Source organism: Aquarana catesbeiana, linkage group LG03, assembly GCF_042186555.1.
Source record: "Aquarana catesbeiana isolate 2022-GZ linkage group LG03, ASM4218655v1, whole genome shotgun sequence".
NCBI lineage: Eukaryota > Metazoa > Chordata > Amphibia > Anura > Ranidae > Aquarana > Aquarana catesbeiana.
Genome location: NC_133326.1, coordinates 2,113,815 through 2,127,059, shown reverse-complemented (window position 1 = coordinate 2,127,059; position 13,245 = coordinate 2,113,815).

Here is a 13,245-nt window from a genome sequence, read left to right as displayed (position 1 = left end):
ATGAATACTATGGATACTAGGAATACCAAGGATACTATGGATACTAGGAATAATATGAATACTAAAAATACCAAGGATACTAGGAATACTATGAATACTATAGATAGTAGGAATACCAGGAATACTATGAATACTATGAATACTAGGAATACCAAGGATACTATGGATACTAGGAATAATATGAATACTATGAATACCAGGAATACTATGGATACTATGAATACCAGGAATACTATGAATACTATGGATACTAGGAATACCAGGAATACTATGAATACTATGGATACTAGGAATACCAGGAATACTATGAATACTATGGATACTATGAATACTATGAATACTATGAATACCAGGAATACTATGGATACTATGGATACTATGAATACTATGGATACTATGAATACTATGAATACTATGAATACCAGGAATACTATAGATACTAGGAATACTATGGATACTATAGATACTATGGATGTATCTTTATCCAAAAGTTGGTCTACAAGATTGAAGATTCTTTTCAGAATCTCTAGTAGCAGCAAGTTATACATTTTTGTCCTAATGACTCTCACATATATTGGTCACATGATCCCATGATGACTGACAGTAGTTGAAGAGCACACAGTCCCTCTTTGAGTGGGGGGCTTTATCTCAGAAGACCCCCCGTGTTCTCCAGCCCTCGTACCCCTTCCTGGTCCTCCTTTGGGGAAATCAGTGGAAATCTGTTGGAATATTCCCGTAGTGCTTAAAGCTTTGATTTGTTATGGATCTGCAAATGCTTCAGCTGCATATTCTACAAACATACATTAGTGAGCAATAAATGTCCGACGAGGACCAACGAGCTGAATTTGCAGATCTGATCGCCGTTATTTAATGTCTTTAAATCTGAAGTATGCCTAAAACAGGCAATATTTATGTAAAACATTCTAAACCCCGAACAACCCATTTCATATTGCATTCTGTGCACACTAAGGGCAGCATTTTTGTAAGTTGATCGCTCTCCAGCATCTTCATTTCACAAAGGAAATAGGGGGATGGGATAAGGGCCCTTTCATTGTTATGCTCAGCAAGGAGGAGACACCTGAAGCACTTTTTATTATGAAATCTGCAAGCTTTAGAACAAAGGGGGGCATCACCAGAGGACAAGAGGGGCACCAAACCGCCACAAATACAGAATGGCGCAAAGAAGGCACAGCTTACAAACATCAAAACATCATCCCAACTGTGAAGTATGGTGGAGGGAATGATTTGGGCTTGCTTCACTACCTTGGGGCCTGGGCCACTTGACATCATCGAGGGGAAAATAAATTCCCAAGTTTACCAAAATATCCTCCAGCTCTCTGTCAGCTGAAGCTTAGTAGAAGCTGGGAGATGCAGCAGCACAATGACCCTACGGATTCCAAGTAAATCCACCACAGACTGGCTTTAGAAAAAGAAAATTCACCTTTTGGAGTGGCCCAGTCTGAGCTCAGACCTTAACCCCATAGAGATGCTGTGGAAGGACCTCCGGAGAACCATTCACAAAAGACATCTTACAAATGTCTGAGCTGAAGCCGTTTTGTAACGAGGGATGGTCAATAATTCCTCCTGAACGTTGTGCCGGATCCAGAGCTACCGAAAGCTCCTTTGTGAAGTCATTGCTGCCAAAGGAGGTTCCACCAGATAATTACCCCAAGAGTTCTGAAATGTTGTGGAGCTTATACTAGGGTTGCACTGGTGCCGTTACTAAGCATTTGCACAAGAACTCGTACTCGTGCAAATGTTCCGATATCTGAAACCGGTACCTTTTCAGTGCGATTTGAGCCTATACAAAATGAATGGGCTCTGCAAAAAATCGCATCCGATTTGAATTGGAGTGCGGTGCAGTTCCTGTCTGAATCACATGTGGTTTCCCACACCGCTCCTGTGTGACCCCAGGCTTCACACGGAAGTCACTCCATGCAATTCGCACTGCATGCGATTTGGACAGAAATTGCACCGCATTCCTATTCAAATTGCATGCGATTCTTTGCAGTACAGTTTGAGTCCATTCATTTTATTTAGGCTGCAAAGGTATTAGTACTTTGTTCCTAGAAACCCAGTCATTAAAAAATGTGCAAAATCCTCTAATTCCACCCAGAAAAATGAAAAAAAAATTTGTGAAGGAGACATGGATTTATTTCTGGAGGTGAGAGAAGAGATGTACAGGATTCCAAAACTCCTAGAACCAACATTCAGGAACGAACGAAGGCCGTTGTCCAGCTCTGGATGGGAGCGGCAATGACTGCAAATGAGACCTGGAGCGCATAGGAGAAGACCCGGAGCACATGGATGACAGGTCCAACAACGCTGCCCCTGCTGAGACCTATCAGAGGAGGAGTCAGTGACAACAACAACGCCGTCCCTGCTGAGACCTATCAGAGGAGGAGTCAGTGACAACAACAACGCCGCCCCTGCTGAGACCTATCAGAGGAGGAGTCAGTGACAACAACAACGCCGCCCCTGCTGAGACCTATCAGAAGAGGAGTCAGTGACAACAACAACGCCGTCCCTGCTGAGACCTATCAGAGGAGGAGTCAGTGACAACAACAACGCCGCCCCTGCTGAGACCTATCAGAGGAGGAGTCAGTGACAACAACAACGCCGCCCCTGCTGAGACCTATCAGAGGAGGAGTCAGTGACAACAACAACGCCACCCCTGCTGAGACCTATCAGAAGAGGAGTCAGTGACAACAACAACGCCGCCCCTGCTGAGACCTATCAGAGGAGGAGTCAGTGACAACAACAACGCCGCCCCTGCTGAGACCTATCAGAGGAGGAGTCAGTGACAACAACAACGCCACCCCTGCTGAGACCTATCAGAAGAGGAGTCAGTGACAACAACAACGCCGCCCCTGCTGAGACCTATCAGAGGAGGAGTCAGTGACAACAACAACGCTGCCCCTGCTGAGACCTATCAGAAGAGGAATCAGTGACAACAACAACGCCGCCCCTGCTGAGACCTATCAGAAGAGGAGTCAGTGACAACAACAACGCCGCCCCTGCTGAGACCTATCAGAGGAGGAGTCAGTGACAACAAAAACGCCGCCCCTGCTGAGACCTATCAGAGGAGGAGTCAGTGACAACAACAACGCCGCCCCCTTTGAGACCTATCAGAGGAGGAGTCAGTGACAACAACAACGCCACCCCTGCTGAGACCTATCAGAGGAGGAGTCAGTGACAACAACAACGCCGCCCCCTTTGAGACCTATCAGAGGAGGAGTCAGTGACAACAGCTGGATTTTTTAATAGCTTCCTGCACCCCATTCCCCCCCGGTGATCAGTGCCCGGCAGAGGGTCGTCTTCCAGCACTGACTTTCTTTGCTGCTTTAAGATGTTTCACAAACAAAATCAGAGCTGTATGGTAAAGATTACGGGTCGGAAAAGGAAGCTGGTGGCTACATAGTGCAAAGTACCTGTTAATGACTGCATGCATAGCTCCCAACTGTCCCTGATTTCGAGGAACTGTCCCTGATTTAGAACAAAGTCCCTCTGTCCCTCTTTCCTCCTCATTTGTCCCTCATTTGGGTCTGATCTATATAGTTGTATATAAAATGCACTTTTTAACTTTCAAAAAGTGTTTCCCAGTGATGAACCTTTCATCCAAATTCAAAATTGCTACATTTGTAACTTTCAAAAGCCAATATTAAGAATAGTAGTGGTAAAAAAAAAAAGCACTTGTGGGTTTAACTAATCTGTTTTTGTATAATTCCCCTTTAAGGAGGCGTGGCAGGGTGTGTGTCCTATGCCTGCATATTTTTGCTGTTAGGTGTCCCTCGTTCCCATCTTAAAAAGTTGGGAGGTATGCTGCAAGGTCTCAGTGGGGAGCAAGTTTAATCTCTGTATTATCTTGTATTATCCTGTCTATCTATCTATCTATCTATCTATCTATCTATCTATCTATCTATCTATCTATCTATCTATCTATCTATCTATCTATCTATCTATCTATCTATCTATCTATCTCTATCTATCTATCTATCTATCTATCTATCTATCTATCTATCTATCTATCTATCTATCTATCTATCTATCTATCTATCTATCTCTATCTATCTATCTATCTATCTATCTATTAGGGATGAGCTTCGAGTTCGGGTTGAACTCATGTTCGACTCGAACATCGGCTGTTCGCAAGTTCGCCGAACAACGAAAAATTTGGGGTGTTCGCGGCAAATTCGAATGCCGTGGAACACCCTTTAAAAGTCTATGGGAGAAATCAAAAGTGCTAATTTTAAAGGCTTATATGCAAGTTATTGTCATAAAAAGTGTTTGGGGACCCGGGTCCTGCCCCAGGGGACATGGATCAATGCAAAAAAAAGTTTTAAAAATGGCCGTTTTTTCAGGAGCAGTGATTTTAATAATGCTTAAAGTCAAACAATAAAAGTGTAATATCCCTTTAAATTTCGTAGCTGGGGGGTGTCTATAGTATGCCTGTAAAGGGGCGCATGTTTCCCGTGTTTAGAACAGTCTGACAGCAAAATGACATTTCAAAGGAAAAAAGCCATTTAAAACTACTCGCGGCTATTGCATTGCCGGTCCGACAATACACATAGAAATTCATTGATAAAAATGGCATGGGAATTCCCCACAGGGGAACCCCGAACCAAAATTAAAAAAAAAAAATGATGTGGGGTTCCCCCTAAATTCCATACCAGACCCTCCAGGTCTGGTATGGATTTTAAGGGGAACCCCGCGCCAAAAAAAAAAAAAAAAACGGCGTGGGGTCCCCCCAAAAATCCATACCAGACCCTTATCCGAGCACGCAATCTGGCAGGCCGCAGGAAAAGAGGGGGGCGAGAGAGCGTCCCCCCTCCTGAACCATATCAGGCCACATGCCCTCAACATTGGGAGGGTGCTTTGGGGTAGCCCCCCAAAACACCTTGTCCCCATGTTGATGAGGACAAGGGCCTCATCCCCACAACCCTGGCCGGTGGTTGTGAGGGTCTGCGGGCGGGAGGCTTATCGGAATCTGGAAGCCCCCTTTAACAAGGGGACCCCCAGATCCCGCCCCCCCCCGTGTGAAATGGTAAGGGGGTACTTTTACCCCTACCATTTCACTAAAAAAGTGTCAAAAATGTTAAAAATGACAAGAGACAGTTTTTGACAATTCCTTTATTCTTTCTTCTTTCTTCTTTCTTCTATCTTCCTTCATCTTCTTTTTCTTCTGGTTCTTCTGGCTCTTCTGGTTCTTCCTCTGGCGTTCTCGTCCAGCATCTCCTCTGCGGCGTCTTCTATCTTCTTCTCCTCGGACCGCTCTGCACCCATGGCATGGGGGGAGGCTCCCGCTCTTCTCTTCATCTTCTTCATCTTCTTCATCTTCTTCTTCATCTTCTCTGCTTCATCTTCTTCTCTTCTTCTCTTCTTCATTTTCTTCTCCGGGCCGCTCCGCATCCATGCTGGCATGGAGGGAGGCTCCCACTGTGTGACGGCGTCTCCTCGTCTGACGGTTCTTAAATAACGGGGGGCGAGGCCACCTGGTGACCCCACCCCCTCTGACGCACGGGACTTCCCTGTGGCATTCCCTGTGACGTCACAGGGAAGTCCCGTCGTCACCGTGCGTCAGAGGGGGCGGGGTCACCAGGTGGCCCCGCCCCCCGTTATTTAAGAACCGTCAGACGAGGAGACGCCGTCACACAGCGGGAGCTTCCCTCCATGCCAGCATGGATGCGGAGCGGCCCGGAGAAGAAGATGAAGAAGAGAAGAAGATGAAGAGAAGAGCGGGAGCCTCCCCCCATGCCATGGGTGCGGAGCGGCCCGAGGAGAAGACGATAGAAGACACCGCGGAGGAGATGCTGGACTAGAACGCCGGAGGAAGAACCAGAAGAGCCAGAAGAACCAGAAGAAAAAGAAGATGAAGGAAGATAGAAGAAAGAAGAAAGAAGAAGCATTTAAATAAAGGAATTGTCAAAAACTGTCTCTTGTCATTCGTAACATTTTTGACAGTTCTTTAGTGAAATGGTAGGGGTACTTTTGTACCCCCTTATCATTTCACACAGGGGGGGGCCGGGATCTGGGAGTCCCCTTGTTAAAGGGGGCTTCCATATTCCGCTAAGCCCCCCACCCGCAGACCCCCACAACCACCGGCTAGGGTTGTGGGGATGAGGCCCTTGTCCTCATCAACATGGGGACAAGGTGTTTTGGGGGGCTACCCCAAAGCACCCTCCCAATGTTGAGGGCATGTGGCCTGGTATGGTTCAGGAGGGGGGGCGCTCTCTCGCCCCCCCTCTTTGCCTGCGGCCTGCCAGGTTGCGTGCTCGGATAAGGGTCTGGTATGGATTTTTGGGGGGGACCCCAAGCCGTTTTTTTTTTTTTTTTTGGCGCGGGGTTCCCCTTAAAATCCATACCAGACCTGAAGGGTCTGGTATGGAATTTAGGGGGACCCCACGTCATTTTTTTTAAAATTTTGGCCGGGGTTCCCTTTAATATCCATACCAGACCTGAAGGGCCAGGCGGCGCAGCTCTCGTGACGGGCGGGCTTCATATGACGTCCTCGCTTTCCCAGCCCACCAGGGGCGCGCGCCGCCGACGGCGATTGCACGCACCCGCCGTGTCACTGGGCACCCGGTGCACGTGCCCGGCGGCCGCAATGTCCACCGGGCACCCGCGATTACCGGTAACACAGCAGGACCGTGGATCCACGGTCCTGTCAGAGGAGAGGAGATTGATGGTGTGTTCCCAGTACAGAGGAACACCGATCGGTCTCCTCCCCTAGTGAGTCCCCACCCCCTACAGTTAGAATCACTCCCTAGCAAACACAGTTAACCCCTCGATCACCACCTAGTGTTAACCCCTTCCCTGTCTGTCACATTTATACAGTAATCAATGCATTTTTATAGCACGGATCGCTGTATAAATGTGAATGGTCCCAAATATGTGTGTGTCAAAAGTGTCCGATGTGTCCGCCGCAATATCGCAGTCACGATAAAAATCGCAGATCGCCGCCATTACTAGTAAAAAAAAAATGTAAAAAAAAAAATTAAAATGTTATAAATCTATCCCCTATTTTGTAGACGCTATAACGTTTGCGCAAACCAATCTATATACGCTTATTGCGATTTTTTTACCAAAAATATGTACAAGAATACATATCGGCCTAAACTGAGAAAAAATTTGTTTTAAAGAAAAAAAAATTGGATATTTATTATCGCAAAAGGTAAAAATTATTGTGTTTTTTTTTTAAACTTGTCACTCTTCTTTTGTTTATAGCGCAAAAAATAAAAGCCACAGAGGTGATCAAATACCACTAAAAGAAAGCTCTATTTGTGGGGAAAAAAATTATAACAATTTCATTTGGGTACAGTGATGTATGACCGCGCAATTGTCATTCAAAATGTGACAGCGCTGAAAGCTGAAAAATGGCTTGGGCAGGAAGGGGGCGAAAATGCACTGTATTGAAGTGGTTAAATGGCTTTTTTTCCATCTAAATGTCATTTTGCTGTCAGACTGTTCTAAACACGGGAAACATGCGCCCCTTTACAGGCATACTATAGACACCCCCCAGGTACAAAATTTAAAAGGATATTACACTTTTATTGTTTCACTTTAAGCATTATTAAAATCACTGCTCCCGAAAAAAATGGCCGTTTTTAAACTTTCTTTTTGCATTGATCCATGTCCCCTGGGGAAGGACCCGGGTCCCCAAACACTTTTTATGACAATAACTTGCATATAAGCCTTTAAAATGAGCACTTTTGATTTTTCATGTTCGTGTCCCATAGACTTTAACTGTGTTCGCGTGTTCGGCTCATCCTTACTATCTATCTATTTATCTATCTATCTATCTATCTATCTATCTATCTATCTATCTATCTATCTATCTATCTATCTATCTATCTATCTATCTATCTATCTATCTATCTATCTATCTATCTATCTATCTATCTATCTATCTATCTCTCTATCTCTCTATCTCTCTATCTCTCTATCTATCTATCTATCTATCTATCTATCTATCTATCTATCTATCTATCTATCTATCTATCTATCTCTCTATCTCTCTATCTCTCTATCTATCTATCTATTCGCACATATATCTGGATTGAATTATCCAGACAGACTGGGCGGAGGGAACCACGCCTTCATCTCAGGCTCGCCATTTCCTAAATGTCTTGGAGGACAATTACATGGGTCAGATGGTAGACGCACCAACAAGAAACAAAGCGTTACTGGATCTACTGATTACCAACAATACAGACCTGATCACAGAAGTGGAAATATGGGGCAATTTAGGAAACAGCGATCACAGGTCAATTTGTTTCAGCATAAATCACACAAATAGGAAACACAAGGGTAATACAAAGACACCGAATTTCAAAAGAGCCAACTTCCCTAAACTATGAACCTTGTTAGAAGTTATTAAATGCGGTAAAATCCTGGGAGAAATGTACACGGAGGAAAAATGGGTATGCTTTAAGAGCATATTAAATAAAGGTATTGGCCAGTGGATCCCAATGGGAAATAAATTTAAAAGCGCTAATAAAATTCCTGGGTGGCTTAACTCCAATGTAAAAATGCACATACAAGCAAAAGAAAAGGCCTTCAAAAAAATACAAGGCTGAGGGGTCATCATCAGCATTCCAACTATACAAAGAATGCAATAAGAGATGTAAGGGTGCAATCAGGGCAGCTAAGATAGAACAGGAAAGGCACATAGTGGAGGAGAGTAAAAAAAAAAATATTTAGGTATATAAATAGTAAGAAAGGGAGGTCAGAACATATTGGTCCCATAAAGAATAAGGAAGGAAATCTGGTTACAAAGGATGGTGGGATGGCGAAGGTATTGAATTTATTCTTCTCCTCAGTCTTCACGAGGGAATCGGGGGACTTCAGTAAGCAAAACTGCAGTGTTTATCCTCAAGACACAACACAGGAAGCACCTCCATGGTTAACAGAGGACGGAATTAGAAATAGACTTGAAAAACTTAACATTAATAAATCACCGGGACCAGATGGCTTGCATCTGAGGGTACTTAAAGAACTCAGACAAGTAATTGGCAGACCATTGTTCCTAATTTTTACTAACAGTCTACTGACTGGAATTATACCAGCTGATTGGAGAAAAGCCAATGTAGCACCAATATTTAAAAAAAGGCCCAAAATACATCCCTGGGAATTACAGACCAGTTAGCCTAACATCAATAGTATGTAAACGCTTGGAGGGGATGATAAGGGACTATATACAAGATTTTAGTAATGAGAACGGTATCATTAGCAGTAATCAGCATGGATTCATGAAGAATCGTTCTTGCCAAACCAATCTATTAACCTTCTATGAGGAGGTGAGTTGCCATCTAGATAAAGGAAGGCCCGTAGACGTGGTGTATCTGGATTTTGCAAAAGCATTTGACACAGTTCCCCATAAACGTTTACTGTACAAAATAAGGTCCGTTGGCATGGACCATAGGGTGAGTACATGGATTAAAAACTGGCTACAAGGGGTTCTGTGCTGGGACCAATCCTATTTAATTTGTTCATAAACGACCTGGAGGATGGGATAAACAGTTCAATCTCTGTATTTGCAGACGATACTAAGCTAAGCAGGGCAATAACTTCTCCGCAGGATGTGGAAATCTTGCAAAAAGACCTGAACAAATTAATGGGGTGGGCGACTACATGGCAAATGAGGTTCAGTGTAGAAAAATGTAAAATAATGCATTTGGGTGGCAAAAATCTGAATGCAATCTATAGACTGGGGGGAGAACCTCTGGGGGAATCTAGGATGGAAAAGGACCTGGGGGTCCTAGTAGATGATAGGCTCAGCAATGACATGCAATGCCAAGCTGCTGCAAGCAAATGTGGATAACCAGAGGTTGTCTTTGGGAAATAGACGTATGAGTGCTGCCAGCATTGCTGCAGAGGTTGTAGGGGGGGGGGTCAGCCTGTCAGTGCTCAGACCATACGCCGCACACTGCATCAAATTGGTCTGCATGGCTGTCATCCCAGAAGGAAGCCTCTTCTAAAGATGATGGACAAGAAAGACCACAAACAGTTTGCTGAAGACAAGCAGACTAAGGACATGGATTACTGGAACCATGTCCTGTGGTCTGATGAGACCAAGATAAACGTATTTGGTTCAGATGGTGACAAGCGTGTGTGGGGGCAACCAGGTGAGGAGGACAAAGACAAGTGTGTCTTGTCTACAGTCAAGCATGGTGGTGGGAGTGTCATTGTCTGGGGCTGCATGAGTGCTGCCGGCACTGGGGGGCTACAGATCATTGAGGGAACCATGAATGCCAACATGTACTGTGACATACTGAAGCAGAGCATGATCCCCTCCCTTCAGAGACTGGGCTGCAGGGCAGTATTCCAACATAACGTCCCCAAGTGTGGGGGGCATTTGTATGGCGCCCCCCGGAGTCAATACTTTGTAGAACCCCCTTTCTCTACAAGTCTTTTTGGGGATGTCTCTACCAGCTTTGCACATCTAGAGAGGGACATTTCTGCCCATTCTTCTTTGTAAAATATCTCAAGCTCTGTCAGATTGGATGGTTCTGATTGAGTGGACTGCTCTGCGAAACGCGTAGACCTCATTCCATCTTTGATTACTCCTACTGTACTGTATTTTACTTTTGATACGCCTATGGGCAATTTTATGTATGGAATTTTCTAATTCAAAAAACTGTTGGAGTTTTAAAGTGTCACTAAACCCACATCATAAAAATCTTTTAATAAATGGTGTATTCCATGCTGTTCATCCTCACTCATCACTATGAGATTCCTTTTCTGTATTCTGAGAAAATCCTGGCTGATCTGGCTGCTCTCTATCCCCCCTTCTGTCCATGTCCCCAGTGCAGTTCGGGAGTGAGTTTCTATGCTGAGCATTTTCTCCCCATCACATCTGAGCAGCCCATGTGATTCCAGAGTCACACATGTGGGCGTATGAACAATGACAGGCCATCAGAGGTATCAGAGTAAAGGGAGCTGAATACAAATGCCCCTCCCCCCCCACACACACTTTTCACATATTTATTTGTATAATTTATCATTTTCCTTCCACTTCACAATTATGTGACACTTTGTGTTGGTCTATCACATAAAATCCCAATAAAATATATTTACGTTTTTGTAGAAAATATGGAAAATGGAGGTGGGACTTTACATGAAGCATGTCATTGTGATTGATGATAAAATATGTAAATTTAAGAATAATTGAATTCATTTTGATTTGATTTAATGTCATAATCCCCTAGGGGTAGTCCATGATGTTTATAATCATAATGAATAAATAAATAATATAAATAATATATCATTTGGAATATAATCATGAAAAATTGTTTAACATGATAATTGTAATAATAATAATAATAATAATAATAATAATACATTTATTGCATGAATGGACATAATTGATACAACAAATACAGACAAAAATACAAATAAAATTACAGATCATAAATTACATATTAGATATACAGTCAATTAATAATGTTATTGTTAAAATTCATGATTGGAATGAATATGTCTGGGCACCCTAAGTTGTTAACCCAACGCGTTTCATGGCTGCTGCCAGTCATCAGGGGTAAGATGCATGTATGTACTGAAAAATCAGACAGATAAAGTAACTAACTAACTAAGAATGTAAAAAAAGAACCCCACTTTCAAAAAAATGCTCACAGAAAGATCTGCAAGTAATGTCCAGCTCTAGTATGGGAATGACCTGGTTTTTCTTAAAGCAAACATCTAGAATTCTGCCAAAATATCTTGTTACCTTGGTATGGGGGGGGGGGCTGCTAATTAGTCTGGAGATAATTGTCCCAACCGGAGTTGAGGCAGGATATCACCCCCCCCCCCCAGCCCCCCAAAAATGACCAGAGAAAGGATTTTTGGTTGTAACATGACAAAATGTGGAAAATTGCAAGGGGTGTGAATACTTTTTCAAGGCACTGTAGATTGGGACATTTTACAGCTTTAGCACATAGTCAGCATATTGTGTGTTAATTATCACAGCCTACGCTGGAGGGAATTTCATGTCACCCTTTAAAGTAAAAACATCGTTTTAAATTCGAAGAGAACCTCTGAACTGACATTTCTCTGAAAGAGCCGGCGAAGATATCAACTGAATAGCCGGATTATGTAATAAGACAGAGTAAAGAGCAAATCTGATTCTCAAAGTTCAGTTTCTTAAAGCAAACATCTAGAATTCTGCTCTGCCTGGTGAGATAGGAGTCCTGTTTGGTTGCCGTGGGTTACTGCACTTTGCTCTTTGCTTTATTAAGCAGGCTTGTGGTGGGATAGGATACAGATGTGATGTATCTGGAGGTGATAGAGGAGCCTTTCTTAACCCCTCTACAATGGAGGAACCCTGGAAATGACCTTCACATCTCAGGGAACCCTTCCTAATAATTACTGTATCTACAGCGTGGGGTACATTGGGGTGAACAGTAAGCTGAGACAAAAGAATAACGAATGGGACGTACTTACAGCATTTTACACTTAGGACCTCTCTACGTGACAAAATCACTTTCTGTAATAATAATAAAATGAAACAAATTATAACAAAAATGGTCAGACACCCACACTGGTAGGCGTCTCGGAAGTTACACATGGCTTTATCCAGTGCTGGGTTCTCCCTTTTCCCCGGCTTTATAGGATGTACCTATCTTGTGGCCAAAATATCTTGTTCCCTTGGTATGGGGGGGGGCTGCTAATTGTTGGTATTGGGGGCCTGCTAATTGTTGGTATTGGGGGGGGGCTGCTAATTGTTGGTATTGGGGGCCTGCTAATTGTTGGTATTGGGGGCCTGCTAATTGTTGGTATTGGGGGGGGCTGCTAATTGTTGGTATTGGGGGCCTGCTAATTGTTGGTATTGGGGGCCTGCTAATTGTTGGTATTGGGGGGCCTGATAATTGTTGGTATTGGGGCCTGCTAATTGTTGGTATTGGGGGGCCTGCTAATTGTTGGTATTGGGGGGCCTGCTAATTGTTGGTATTGGGGGGCCTGCTAATTGTTGGTATTGGGGGGCTGCTAATTGTTGGTATTGGGGGCCTGCTAATTGTTGGTATTGGGGGGGGCTGCTAATTGTTGGTATTGGGGGGGGGCTGCTAATTGTTGGTATTGGGGGCCTGCTAATTGTTGGTATTGGGGGCCTGCTAATTGTTGGTATTGGGGGGGCTGCTAATTGTTGGTATTGGGGGCCTGCTAATTGTTGGTATTGGGGGGGGCTGCTAATTGTTGGTATTGGGGGCCTGCTAATTGTTGGTATTGGGGGGGGGGCTGCTAATTGTTGGT